Source organism: Salvelinus namaycush, chromosome 2, assembly GCF_016432855.1.
Source record: "Salvelinus namaycush isolate Seneca chromosome 2, SaNama_1.0, whole genome shotgun sequence".
In the NCBI taxonomy this organism is placed as follows: domain Eukaryota; kingdom Metazoa; phylum Chordata; class Actinopteri; order Salmoniformes; family Salmonidae; genus Salvelinus; species Salvelinus namaycush.
Window position 1 is genome coordinate 70,249,195 of NC_052308.1, and position 14,682 is coordinate 70,263,876.

The window sequence follows — 14,682 nt, forward strand, 5'->3', positions numbered from 1 at the left end:
CAACAGACTCTAGTTAAACTACTCATCTGAGATAGTGCTGTGTGTATATGTGCGTTTTCAAGGGAAATGAACGTTTTTTTTATGTGCTACCTACCGGGGCTGTGGAGCGGCTGGGTGCTGTGCTCAGCAGCTTTGTCTCCTCCAGGGCCTGAGGCCTTGCTAACTCTCTGCCTCAGCACTCCTCACCTTGTCTTCTTCTTCTCAACACTTTCACAACATTGACTGATGTAATGTTCTGACACTGACTGAGACTGGCCCTAACGTGCCAGGCCTTCTGTAGTCCTGTACCTGCCGGTACATTAACGTCTCTAAAAGTCTAAGCTGTTGGGGGGGGGTGTTGTTTTACGATGGTCATACCATGTATCATGTAGCTATTTGATTTAGAATTTTAGGACCCCTTTAGGTATAAGAAAAACTACCTCCATACTTTGATTCATTTGTATGGGTGACCTTCATATGAGTCCCGTGACATTCGTGTTCATGAGAGTCTCCCCTTTCCACAGTGGGGTCATGTTTAGTTTGTTGCCCAAACGGTTCGGACGCTACAGACGTTTTCGTGAGAAGACAGATTTTCGGGATGTTTCATGGTCTGACAAATACCGCTGCAGCTCGGCCACCTTCCACGGCAGACGCAGAAGGCCGACGTCGGCGGATGCGGTGGATTGAGACGCAGCCCGTGCAACATCTAAAAAAAGCATTAAACTGATGTATTTTTGAAAGGTGCGACAATAGACTCATTAAAGAATAATTATTAACAGTCATCTAACTATACATCCAACACTGTGATGTCTACGACCGGTTATGAGCGCACAGTCCTGTCTCCAGGTAGCAGCCTGTCGGTAAGAACACTCCTTCAATGTCATCTACAACCAACACCATGATACTGAACCTTCTGAATATCCTTTCTAGATATCAACCTGCTCTGCTGCCCTACAACAAAGACAAACTTCTCCTAGACCCACGCACACATTTTCTTTTTAATGATGATGCCGCTGTTCATTTGGCCTTAGATGTTCCATGACACGTTTTGTTTACTTTTGGAATTGGTAAAAGAGGTTCTCGGATCATCCAATTATAGCTGTGCCCCTCCAGAGACCGTGGGCCTATGCCTCTCTCCCTCTATCGAAGCTTTTTCGGCAGCTCCCACTGTGAAAAAGGCATTTGACTAGCATTAATGTCAAATAGGCCTAACTTCCCTTTAGTTCATTAGAGTGTCATTTCAAGATGATACAATCAAAATCAAACCAGGCATTGTATTGCAGTATTATTTCCACTTTCACATTGTTAATTTAACATGTTTGGCTGCTTATGAATATTAATTAGGTCTAATTTAATATTTATAAAAGGCATAGATGGTTTAGTGATTCATATATGAAGATGAAAAAGTGTGATGGGCAATTCTGCATCCGCAACTCAGACGATCATTATCGTTTAAGAACACCTACTGTGAGTTTAATCTCCTCTAAAACTAATTAAGAAACGATAGTGGGGTTTTGTGGTTTAGGAAGGGTACATCATTTACACAACACAGTTCCAAAGTATGAGCTGAAGTGAAAATTGAAACAAAAACCACATCTAAACCTAGTACTCCTTTAACAGGATTGGTTATATTTCCACTTGACACTGAGGAAATATGTATTTGATGTTTATGTATTCTAATTGGTTGGTTCAAGTCAATGTCAATAAGGTGTTATGCCATTGGTCATGCTTGCAGATAGAGGGAGATCGTGAAAGTAAATTCTTCCTAGTCTGATATTGACATGCAAGCGGTCGATCACGTTCCGAAATACTGGATTCTATTTTCATATTTACAATGTGTACGAGTTCACTATGTCCATATCCTGATAGGTATATATATGTGTGTACGGTACCTGTTAGATATTGGGGGCATCCTGGGTTGTGCTTTTGTATGTTATGGCTGTAAGAGCGAGTTAGCTAGCCTGCTCTAATTGTAAGCTTCCTGCTAATTCACAGTTATTTCCATGCTAACAGATGAATCACAAACCTACAGCCATCAGCATACTCTTTTCTTGCGTATCTAATGTGCTTCCTTGTGTCTATCATAATACTAAACACCAATCAACTGGGACCGCTGGCTGGACAGTCCTTTCTTTAAAAACACAACGCAAGAGAGCTAGAAGTACGGTCACATCTGTTAAAGTGGTGCAGAGACCAGTTTTCTTGTCTTCGCTGGACAGTTGCTACACTCCATAGGACCTCCTAGACTATAGAGTGGTTACAACTCTACATTCAGTTATCACTCTGTGTAATGTGAGGGTGGTGCTAAATGACATTTGTTATTCTGGACTTGTCCAGTCAGATATGGTATTTGGGGGCGCTATATAAGAAGGTTGTGGTATCCCGGGGGGTCCACCACAGGGGTTGGTGATAGAGGGGAGGTACGTGCCGTACCGTTATGTACTCTGCTGGGAGTACACAGGCTGGGCCCCCCGACGCTGATGGCCCCAACTAGAGGTAATTAGGGGAGAGTGCCAACCAGCCGTGCAGGCCACATAAAGGGAAGACCGTGGCACACCGCAAGGAAGACAAAGAGAGAAGCAAGGAGTGAGCCTACAGAAGGGAACAAAGCTTCAAGAGGCACGAAGCAGAATATAAGAAGAAGGACAAAGTCAACCCTAAGGACCGGTCAACCCTGACCGACGTAACGTCCCTCCCGATAATCGATAAGGTCGTCCTGGATCGGTACCTTTGGACCCTCTCTTACGAGATTAACCTGTTTTGGCTGCAGGGGCAGTATTGAGTCGCCAGATAAAAGGTGCCCATTTCAAACGGCCTCGTACTCAATTCTTGCTCGTACAATATGCATATTATTATTACTATTGGATAGAAAACACTCTCTAGTTTCTAAAACCGTTTGAATTATATCTGTGAGTAAAACAGAACTCATTTGGCACAAACTTCCTGACCAGGAAGTGGAAAGTCTGAAAACTATGCTCTCTTCTAGGTCCTGCCTATAAATGGGCATGATACGTATTAGTATACATGCACGTCATACACCTTCCCCTGGATGTCAAGAGGCGGTAAGAGAAGAAATCGGGTGTTTATCTTGGTCTGAAGTGGAATAACAGCTCTTGGAATGACGTGTCACCCATTTCCTGTTTTCAGGAAGGCGCGAGAAGGAACCTGGATTTGCCTTCTGATAAGCTGCCGTTATGGACGACTAATATCTCCGGCTGTGATTTTATTTGATACATGTGACCATATCATCGTAAAGTATGTTTTTTCAATATAGTTTAATCAGATTATTGAAATTTTTTCGGGAGTTTTGCCGTGTTCCGTTCTCTTCCGTTTGTTGACATGGAGAGATTCGTGCCACTTGGCTAGTGTGCTTGCTAAATCGAGAGGGAAAGAAGCCGTTCTAAATCCAAACAGCGATTGTTCTTGACAAAGGACCCCTTGTACAACATTCTGATGGAAGATCAGCAAAAGTAGGAAACATTTTTTTTTTTTTTTTTTTTTTTTTTTTTTTTTTTTAATTTTATCCCCTTTTCTCCCCCAATTTTCGTGGTATCCAATCGCTAGTAATTACTATCTTGTCTCATCGCTACAACTCCCGTACGGGCTCGGGAGAGACGAAGGTCGAAAGCCATGCGTCCTCCGAAGCACAACCCAACCAAGCCGCACTGCTTCTTAACACAGCGCGCCTCCAACCCGGAAGCCAGCCGCACCAATGTGTCGGAGGAAACACTGTGCACCCGCCCCCCTCGGTTAGCGCGCACTGCGCCCGGCCCGCCACAGGAGTCGCTGGAGCGCGATGAGACAAGGATATCCCTACCGGCCAAACCCTCCCTAACCCGGACGACGCTAAGCCAATTGTGCGTCGCCCCACGGACCTCCCAGTCGCGGCCGGCTGCGACAGAGCCTGGGCGCGAACCCAGAGACTCTGGTGGCGCAGCTAGCACTGCGATGCAGTGCTCTAGACCACTGCGCCACCCGGGAGGCCCGTAGGAAACATTTTATGATGCTATTTCATATATCTGTCGTACATGTGAACTAGTCGTCGGCGCCCAGCTTTTGGGTACTCTAGCTATACCGAAGCTGTATGTCGAAATGAAGTTATTTTTAGAATTCTAACACGGCGATTGCATTAAGAACTAGTGGATCTATCATTTCCTATACAACATGTATTTTTTAGTTATGTTTATGAATAGCTATTTGGTCAGAATATGTGTGTCAGAAAAAGTGTCAGAAAAAAATCCGGACGTTGTGGGAAAAAGTAGCTAAGTTAGCACAATGTATAACCATTGATTTCAGCTCTAAATATGCACATTTTCGAACAAAACATAAGTGTATGTATAACCTGATGTTATAGGACTGTCATCTGATGAAGAATATCAAGGTTAGTCAAAAATTATATATATTTTACTGGTTTGTTACGATCGCTAACTTTTACTGCTGGGAAATGGCTTGTGTTTTTGGCTATTGTGGTAAGCTAATATAACGCTATATTGTGTTTTCGCTGTAAAACACTTAATAAATCGGAAATATTGTCTGGAATCACAAGATGCCTGTCTTTCATTTGCTGTACACTATGTATTTTTCAGAAATGTTTTATGATGAGTATTTAGGTATTTGGCGTTGGTGTCTGTAATTATTCTGTCTGCTTTCGGTGCAATTTCTGATTGTAGCTGCAATGTAAACTATGATTTATACCTGAAATATGCACATTTTTCGAACAAAACATAGATTTATTGAATAACATGTTATAAGACTGTCATCTGATGAAGTTGTTTCTTGGTTAGTTTGGTTGGTTCTTGGTTAGTTAGGTTGGCTTTGTGCATGCTACCTGTGCTGTGAAAAATGTCTGTCCTTTTTTGTATTTGGTGGTGAGCTAACATAAATATACGTGCTGTTTTCGCTGTAAAACATTTTAAAAATCGGACATGTTGGCTGGATTCACAAGATGTGTATCTTTCATTTGCTGTATTGGACTTGTTAATGTGTGAAAGTTAAATATTTCTAAAAAATATATTTTGAATTTCGCGCCCTGCACTTGAAGTGGCTGTTGTCATATTGTGGGCGGCCTCGGGCTTGCAGCCAGAAGAAGTTAAGAAGGCGGCAGGCATGCAGAACCCCCAGAGCCTAGAGGAATTGCTGACCGCCAGAACACCACCAGAACACCCAGGACCTGCTGAAAGGGGCCCTGGCCGAGAGAGAGGACGGGGGAGGGGGAAAAAACACACAGAGAGGCGAGGGGCTGAAGGGGTCCCGGACGGAACCAGCCGAGGCCGTGAAGCGGGAGGGCGACGCAAACTGATGACGACGTCTGCTGCTAGACTTAGATCAGAGGTGCTGCTATGAGTGTGGCGAACCGGGACACCTTGCGTGGAGCTGACCCACCCGGGAGGAGTCCATGCCCTCCACATCCCCCAGCTCTGGGGTAATTCCATTTGGCGAGTTATGTCACCTCCTGTTGGGCACACACCGAGACGGCCCCTCTGTTGGTTCCATTACGAATTGATTGCGTCGACACCAGCGCTCTGCTGGCCTCCAGCAGCATGGTGACCCTGGCCCAACCGCAGTGGCTCACATGAGAGAGGAAAGATGAACTGGGGGACAAAGAGATGACAGTGTGCTGGGATAACCACCACAAGGGGGGAGTGGCAGATCCGCGTGGGGGCTGTACCTAACCTGCCTGTGCCCATTCTCCTCGGTAGAGATTGCCCTCTCTTCCAGGCACTGTGGAGGAGGGACCTGGGGAGGTGTGAGGTAGGAAGGAAGGAGAGGAAAAAGGACTGCACAAGTTGTGTCGCCTGCACAACTCACGCCCTGCCGTGAGAGGTGTCCACTGGGCCTGAGTTGGACCAGGAGGAGGGAGACGACCCCACACCGGGAAGTTGGCCATCGTCCGAGGAGGACCTCAGGCTCCCCTTTATGGAGGTGGAGGCACCAGACGGGGCCCCTGACACGGGAATCCTCACAGGCCAGTTCCGGCGGCCCAATTAGAGGATCCCAACCTCGAGGGGCCAGGTGATCACGGTGGACGGCGCACTGTTACCCGGGGTAAGAGAGTGGCGCTACCCACACTTCGCCATCAAGCATAATTTATTGTATCAGGTTGTAAAGCACAATGGGGAGACAAAAGACTTGTCACTCCTACCCACCCAGTATGTTAGTACTGTCTTGCTGGTGATGGAGAAAACCAGGGAACGGGTCAGGAATCGGTTCCACTGGCCCAGAGTTAAGTGCCCTGTGGAGGACTACTGTCATACCTGCCCAGAGTATCATATCACAGCCCCGAGGGCACATTATCGAAACCCTTTGGTTCCCCTGCCCATTATAGGGGTGATGTTTGAGCGGGTGGCGATGGATCTGGTGGATCTGATGGTGAAGACATTGAGGCGACACCAATACATCCTGGTAATCATGGATTACAACACCCGGTATCCGGAGGCATTCCCGTTATGCACGGCGGCAGCAAGAGGTATCGCACAGGAGCTCTTCCATTTATTCAGTTGGATGGGTATTTTGTGGGAAATCCTGCTGACCAGGGCACTGCATTCATGTCTCGTGTAATGAAAGATGTCTACAATCTTTTACGAATCAAACAGGTGAGAACCAGTGTGTACCATCCACAAACGGACGGGCTAATCGAATGCTTCAATAAGATCCTAAAGCAGATGTTGAAGAGACGGGAGGAACTGGGACCAGCTGCTGCCCCACCTGATGTTCTCGGTACGTGAGGTACCCCAAGTGTCCACTGGGTTCTCCCCCATTGAGCTCCTGTATGGTCGTCGGCCCCGCAAACTGCTGGACCTAACCAAGGAGGTCTGGAAGGACCAACCGACCCCCCTTCGCAGCATGGTGGAACACGTGGAGAAGATGAGAGATAGGATGAAGGCAATTTGGCCAGTGGTGAGGGAGCACATGTCCCATGCGCAACAGGCCCAGGAGCGTGTATACAACCGGAGGGCCAAACCACGAGAGTTCCACCCAGGTGAGAAGTTCTTGGTGCTGTTCCCCACAATGGAGAGCAAATTCCTAGCAATGTGGCATGGGCCCTATGACATCGTCAAGCTTTACTATGTGAACCTACTGAAGAAGTGGCACGCACGAGAGGCGATGTGTGCAACGTGGACCCGGCCACAGCAGAACCAGCCCTCTGTCGAAGTTTCCATGGGGGAAGACCTCTGCCCGACTCAACGACAAGCACCCCGAGAGTTGGTCCATTGGAATACGGCCGTGTTCTCCGAGGTCCTGGTGCGCACGGATCTCGTGGAACATCATATCCACACACGTCCATGAGAAAAAGTCAGCAAATGGCCATACCGGATACCAGAAGCCCGGAGGGTGGCGGTCCAGCGGGAAGTGATGACAATGCTAGAGATGGGGGTATTGGAGGAGTACCACAGTGAGTGGTCTAGCCCTATAGTGGGTGTACCGAAACCGGACGCTTCTGCAACGACTTCCCGGAGCCTGAACGAGGTCAGTAAATTTGATGCCTATCCCATACCCCGGGTGGACCAACTGATTGACCACTTGGGGAAGGCAAGATACATCAGCACCCTGGATCTGACGAAGGGGTACTGTCAGGTGCCGCTGGCAGCAGCCTCCCAGGAGAAGACGGCCTTCTCCAACCTGGGAGGGCTATACTACCACTACCGGGTTCTTCCTTTCGGGCTCTACGGAGCCCCAGCGACTCATGGACCACGTCTTGCGCCCGCACCAGCCCACAAGTGCAAGCTGGGCTACACCGAGGTGGAGTACCTGGGCTATCAAATCGGGCGGGAAATTTGATGCCCCAAGAAAAGAAATCGCTGCCATTAGGGAATGCCCGGTCCCCCAAATCAAGAAGCAGGTGAAGTCGTTCCTGGGGTTAGCAGGCTACTACAGTCGATTCGTAACTGTGCCGCAATAGCTTTTCCCCTCACAGACATAACAAAGGCACACCTACCCCAGACGGTGCGATGGACGGAGGACACAGAGGCGGCGTTCCAGGCCCTGAAGGAAATGCTATGTTCGCACCCGGTACTCGTCACCACGGACTTCTCAAAAAACTCCTGGTCCAGACAGACACGTCTGACACCGGGGTAGGGGACTTCTTGTCCCAAGAGCAGGGAAGCAAGGAGCACCCAATCATGTATGTCAGCAGGAAGCTCCTCCCGATGGAGAAGAAGTACTCGATTGAAAGAGTGCCTCGCCGTGAAGTGGGCATTGGACACCCTCAAGTATTACCTCCTCGGGAGGAAGTTCACCCTGATCACTGACCATGCCCCCCTTGAGTGGAAGGCAAGAGGTAAGGACATGAATGATCGCGTCACACGCTGGTTCCTGTCGTTACAGCGATTTTCTTTCTCTGCCATTCACAGGTCGGGGGCCCAGCATAGCAATGCGGATGCCCTCTCCAGGAGGGATGCAAACCTATCCCTGTGCACGCCTCCCTCTGGGTCAGGGATAAGTGTGTGTGTGGGGGGGGGGGGGGGGGGGGGGGGGTGGTATCCCGGGAGGGCTGCCCTGGGGGTTGGTGAAAGAGGGGAAGTACGTGCCGCGACGTTGGCTCCCTCTGCTGGGAGTACACGGTCTGGGCACCCCTGACGCTGATGGCCCCATGTAGAGGTGTAATTAGGGGAGAGTGCCAACCAGCCGTGCAGGACACATAAAGGGAGCACCCACCGTGCCACACCGTAAGGAAGACAAAGAGAGAGACAAGGAGGGAGCCTACAGAGGGGAACGAAGCTCCTGGAGGTACGGAGCCGAATATAAGAAGGACAGAGCCAACCCAAAGTTATTTATGTTGCTATGTTTTGTTTTCTGACTAGAACCTCCCTGTCTCTGTGCCCATCTCTGCACGCTCCACGCAACACCTCACGGTTTACCACAAGATAAAGAGAATGTTATAGCACTGTCTATATCCCTATATTCTATCTTAAATCCCTTCAAAAGCACCAAGTCAATGCGGATGTGCTTCCATCCCATCTGTTAGTGAAATGGGGCCGTTGGCGGTGTAATCTCACTGTTTATAGAGTTGTTTCATTCTAATGTTCTACCCATCACCATGTGACAGGGCATTAAGACTACCCTGGCTTATAAAAGGCTACACTGGTTTTATCATTAGTAATTAACAGGAAATAGACACCCGTAATACAGCGTCTTGTTATAGTGCCGTCCGAGCTGTTAGTTCATCTGATTAGTTAGTAAAGTTCAAGGATAATTCTGGACAACCCATAGAAGACCATGTATGGTACTGGCCATAATATGTGGACCACCAGTCTATTTTCAAACACAATATCATAGGATATAGAGTGAATGATGCATTGTTGTTATTGTTTCATGCCCCAATATCTTATTCAGTCTAATTATTCAATAAGGTGATTTAGATCACTGTCACTAGTTTGTCTTGGTGATTTCAGAGCTCTGTTCTTCACTATACTACTGTAGTCAAAGACCACACACACACACGTACGCACACACACACACACACACACACGCACGCACGCACGCACGCACGCACGCACGCACACACACACACACACACAGCCTGTTTAGATAGATAGACCAAAATAACGTTAAAACATCCCATTTTTCAATAACTGTGAAATATACTGGTTTTGTGTGCTGCTGCCCATTTCTCCTCTATATTTATCAAGCTAACATTAGGGGCGTATCACCATCAATTTACAATGGTGAAGCACGGAGCTGTATTCCACTCATGTGTGACCATTATCCTAATGAGGTTAATGGTTCAGCTGTGCTTACCATAAGATGGATGCCCCCCAGTGAAACCAACCTGTGTGTGTGTGTGTGTGTGTGTGTGTGTGTGTGTGTGTGTGTGTGTGTGTGTGTGTGTGTGTGTGTGTGTGTGTGTGTGTGTGTGTGTGTGTGTGTGTGTGTGTGTGTGTGTGTGTGTGTGTGTGTGTGTGTACGTTGCAATGAGAAAGACAACAAACCAAGATTTTGAGCAATGGAGAGCAATCGATGTATCAAAGACATTCACTCTCTTTGACTCAGTGTATTACACACTGTATCCCCTTTAGTTCCTGTAAAACACACTGTTTGAATCAGTGTATTAAACACTGTATCCCCTCTAGCTCCTGTAACACACTCTGTTTGACTCAGTGTATTACACACTGTATCCCCTCTAGCTCCTGTAACACACTCTGTTTGACTCAGTGTATTACACACTGTATCCCCTCTAGCTCCTGTAATACATTCTGTTTGAATCAGTGTATTACACACTGTATCCCCTCTAGCTCCTGTAACACACTATGTTTGACTCAGTGTATTACACACTGTATCCCCTCTAGCTCCTGTAACACACTCTGTTTGACTCAGTGTATTACACACTGTATCCCCTCTAGCTCCTGTAATACATTCTGTTTGACTCAGTGTATTACACACTGTATCCCCTCTAGCTCCTGTAATACATTCTGTTTGACTCAGTGTTTTACACTGTATCCCCTCTAGCTCCTGTAATACATTCTGTTTGACTCAGTGTATTACACACTGTATCCCCTCTAGCTCCTGTAATACATTCTGTTTGACTCAGTGTATTACACACTGTATCCCCTCTAGCTCCTGTAATACATTCTGTTTGACTCAGTGTATTACACACTGTATCCCCTCTAGCTCCTGTAACACACTATGTTTGACTCAGTGCATTACACACTGTATCCCCTCTAGCTCCTGTAATACATTCTGTTTGACTCAGTGTATTACACACTGTATCCCCTCTAGCTCCTGTAACACACTATGTTTGACTCAGTGTATTACACACTGTATCCCCTCTAGCTCCTGTAATACATTCTGTTTGACTCAGTGTTTTACACTGTATCCCCTCTAGCTCCTGTAATACATTCTGTTTGACTCAGTGTTTTACACTGTATCCCCTCTAGCTCCTGTAATACATTCTGTTTGACTCAGTGTTTTACACTGTATCCCCTCTAGCTCCTGTAATACATTCTGTTTGACTCAGTGTTTTACACTGTATCCCCTCTAGCTCCTGTAACACACTATGTTTGACTCAGTGTTTTACCCTGTATCCCCTCTAGCTCCTGTAACACACTATGTTTGACTCAGTGTATTACACACTGTATCCCCTCTAGCTCCTGTAACACACTATGTTTGACTCAGTGTATTACACACTGTATCCCCTCTAGCTCCTGTAACACACTCTGTTTGACTCAGTGTATTAAACAATGTATCCCCTCTAGCTCCTGTAACACAGTCTCTTTGACTCAGTGTATTACACAATGTATCCCCTCTAGCTCCTGTAACACACTCTGTTTGACTCAGTGTATTAAACAATGTATCCCCTCTAACTCCTGTAACACAGTCTCTTGGACTCAGTGTATTACACACTGTATCCCCTCTAACTCCTGTAACACACTCAGTTTGAGATTCACAGTCATATAGAGATGCACGGACATATAGATATTCACATTCATACAGAGATTCACAGTGGTATAGAGATTCACATTCATATAGAGATTCACAGCTTTATCGAGATTCACAGTCATATAGAGATTCACAGTGGTATAGAGATTCACAGTTATATAGAGATTCACAGTCATATAGAGATTCACAGTGGTATAGAGATTCACAGTTATATAGAGATTCACAGTCATATAGAGATTCACAATTATATAGAGATTCACAGTCATATAGAGATTCACAGTGGTATAGAGATTCACAGTTATATAGAGATTCACAGTCATATAGAGATTCACAGTGGTATAGAGATTCACAGTTATATAGAGATTCATAGAGATTCAGGGTGTGTTCTACGCTTTTCTAATCCAACCCTGGTTCTGCATATTGAGCCAGACTAAAAGATATGAGACAGTTTGCTAGTCTGTCCATTGTGCAGTGCGCAGTCCATCTGTCATGACGGGTCCACATGGCTCAAACCGAGTTCTAGTGGCCTGCAGACGGCCTGTTAAAAATGTCACTGCGGGACACGAAATGGCCACCCTGGGGCATCATGGCCCCCTTTCCACGGAGATGGGAACACAAATTGCCATCCTGGGCTGCTTGGCCAAACGTTACGTTATCATTTTGAACGATATTCAGCGCAGTGGCCTTAGAGAAAATAAATAAATATGTTTTTAAATATAAATACATTCAGGGAAGGGAGAGGCGGAGGAAGGCGACGTGTCCGATAGGGCAGTAAATGATAACGCTGAGGGGAACTGCAGGGAATGTGTGTTTTATCCCTTAAGAAGGCAATGACCTCTGTCGCTTATGACATTTTCCCTCTGCGCCATCTCAGTGTGTGTGTGTGTGTGTGTGTATGTGGCTGCTTACAAGAGCTAACAACACAACACGCCCTGAAGAGGTATACCTTTTTCAGTCACCAGCAGCCTTCCGAATCATTCAAGATGAAACATCACTGGAGGATTAAGTGTTTTTGATAAATCACTTTTATGCGAGACGCTTTAGAACAAAACTGAGAATAAACTGCGGCATCGGAGAACATGAATTGAAGAAGAAAAATGTATCCTGTGTGTTCGTAGAGACACGTCCATTAGTCTTTCTCACTAACATATGGCACGGGTAAAAAAAAACAGACATTCTCTTGGCAGAAGCTTAGTGTAAAGATGCTATATGCGGTACATGCTGTATTACCTCATCTTATCATTAGTATGGAGAGAAGAGAGGAGGAGAGATGAGAGGATGAGGAAACATAACAAGAGAAAGAGAGGAGAAGACACAATAAGAGAGAGAGAGGGGGAGAGAGAGAGAGTGGGTAGAAGTTGTTTTAGCACTCCTAAAGATGTAAGATGGCGCCTCGCCAGCGCTGTAGTTTGGGTTGGAACCCTGAAGCATTAGCATCACACCATCAAGCTGTTCCAACAGCCTGAGCACTAACGGGCTAATGTTGCTAATGGCTAATGGAGCTACCGCGTTAAAGACGGTGTCTAAAAAAAAATCTGGTCTACAACACAACACAACACTAGACGCTACGGTCCATGTAAAGTATATCAATACTTATTTCACTGCTGCTTTTTATTGGTCACTGTCCATACAAAACACCTTTAAAAACAGCTGTTTTTCCCCCCAGCAACGAGCTAATGAGCTAATGGCTAACGGAGCTAATGTGTTAAAGTCTGTGATCTAAGGAAACCTGCTTTACAACACTTGACGGTACACTCCATGTAAAATACAGTCGTGGCCAAAAGTTTTGGAAATCACACAAATATTAATTTCCACAAAGTTTGCTGCTTCAGTGTCTTTAGATATTTTTGTTAGATGTTACTATGGAATACTGAAGTATAATTACAAGCATTTCATAAGTGTCAAAGGCTTTTATTGACAATTACATGAAGTTGATGCAGAGTCAATATTTGCAGTGTTGACCCTTCTTTATCAAGACCTCTGCAATCCGCCCTGGCATGCTGTCAATTAACCTCTGGGCCACATCCTGACTGATGGCAGTCCATTCTTGCATAATCAATGCTTGGAGTTTGTCAGAATTTGTTTGTATTTGTTTGTCCACCCGCCTCTTGAGGATTGACCACAAGTTCTCAATGGGATTAAGATCTGGGGAGTTTCCTGGTCATGGACCCAAAACATTGATGTTTTGTTCCCCAAGCCACTTAGTTATCACTTTTGCCTTATGGCAAGGTGCTCCATCATGCTGGAAAAGGCATTGTTCGTCACCAAACTGTTCCTGGATGGATTGGAGAAGTTGCTCTCGGAGGATGTGTTGGTACCATTCTTTATTCATGGCTGTGTTCTTAGGCAAAATTGTGAGTGAGCCCACTCCCTTGGATGAGAAGCAACCCCACACATGAATGGTCTCATTATGCTTTACTGTTGACATGACACAGGACTGATGGTAGCGCTCACCTTGTCTTCTCTGGACAAGCTTTTTTCCGAATGCCCCAAACAATCGGAAAGGGGATTCATCAGAGAAAATGATTTTACCCCAGTCCTCAGCAGTCCAATCCCTGTACCTTTTGCAGAATATCAGTCTGTCCCTGATGGTTTTCCTGGAGAGAAGTGGCTTCTTTGCTGCCCTTCTTGACACCAGGCCATCCTCCAAAAGTCTTTGCCTCACTGTGCATGCAGATGCACTCACACCTGCCTGCTGCCATTCTTGAGCAAGCTCTGTACTGGTGGTGCTCCAATCCCGCAGCTGAATCAACTTTAGGAGACGGTCCTGGTGCTTGCTGGACTTTCTTGGGCTCCCTGAAGCCTTTTTCACAACAATTGAACTGCTCTCCTTGAAGTTCTTGATGATCTGATAAATGGTTGATTTAGGTGCAATCTTACTGACAGCAATATCCTTGCCTGTGAAGCCCTTTTTGTGCAAAGCAATGATGACGGCTTGTGTTTCCTTGCAGGTAACCATGATTGACAGAGGAAGAACAATGATTCCAAGCACCACCCTCCTTTTGAAGCGTCCAATCTGTTATTTGACCTCAATCAGCATGACAGAGTGATCTCCAGCCTTGTCCTTGTCAACACTCACACCTGTGTTAACGAGAGAATCACTGACATGATGTCAGCTGGTCCTTTTGTGGCAGGGCTGAAATGCAGTGGAAATGTTTTTGGGGGGATTCAGTTAATTTGCATGGCAAAGAGGAACTTTGCAATTAATTGCAATTCATCTGATCACTCTTCATAACATTCTGGAGTATATGCAAATTGCCATCATACAAACTGAAGCAGCAGACTTTGTGAAAATGAATATTTGTGTCATTCTCAAAACTTTTGGCC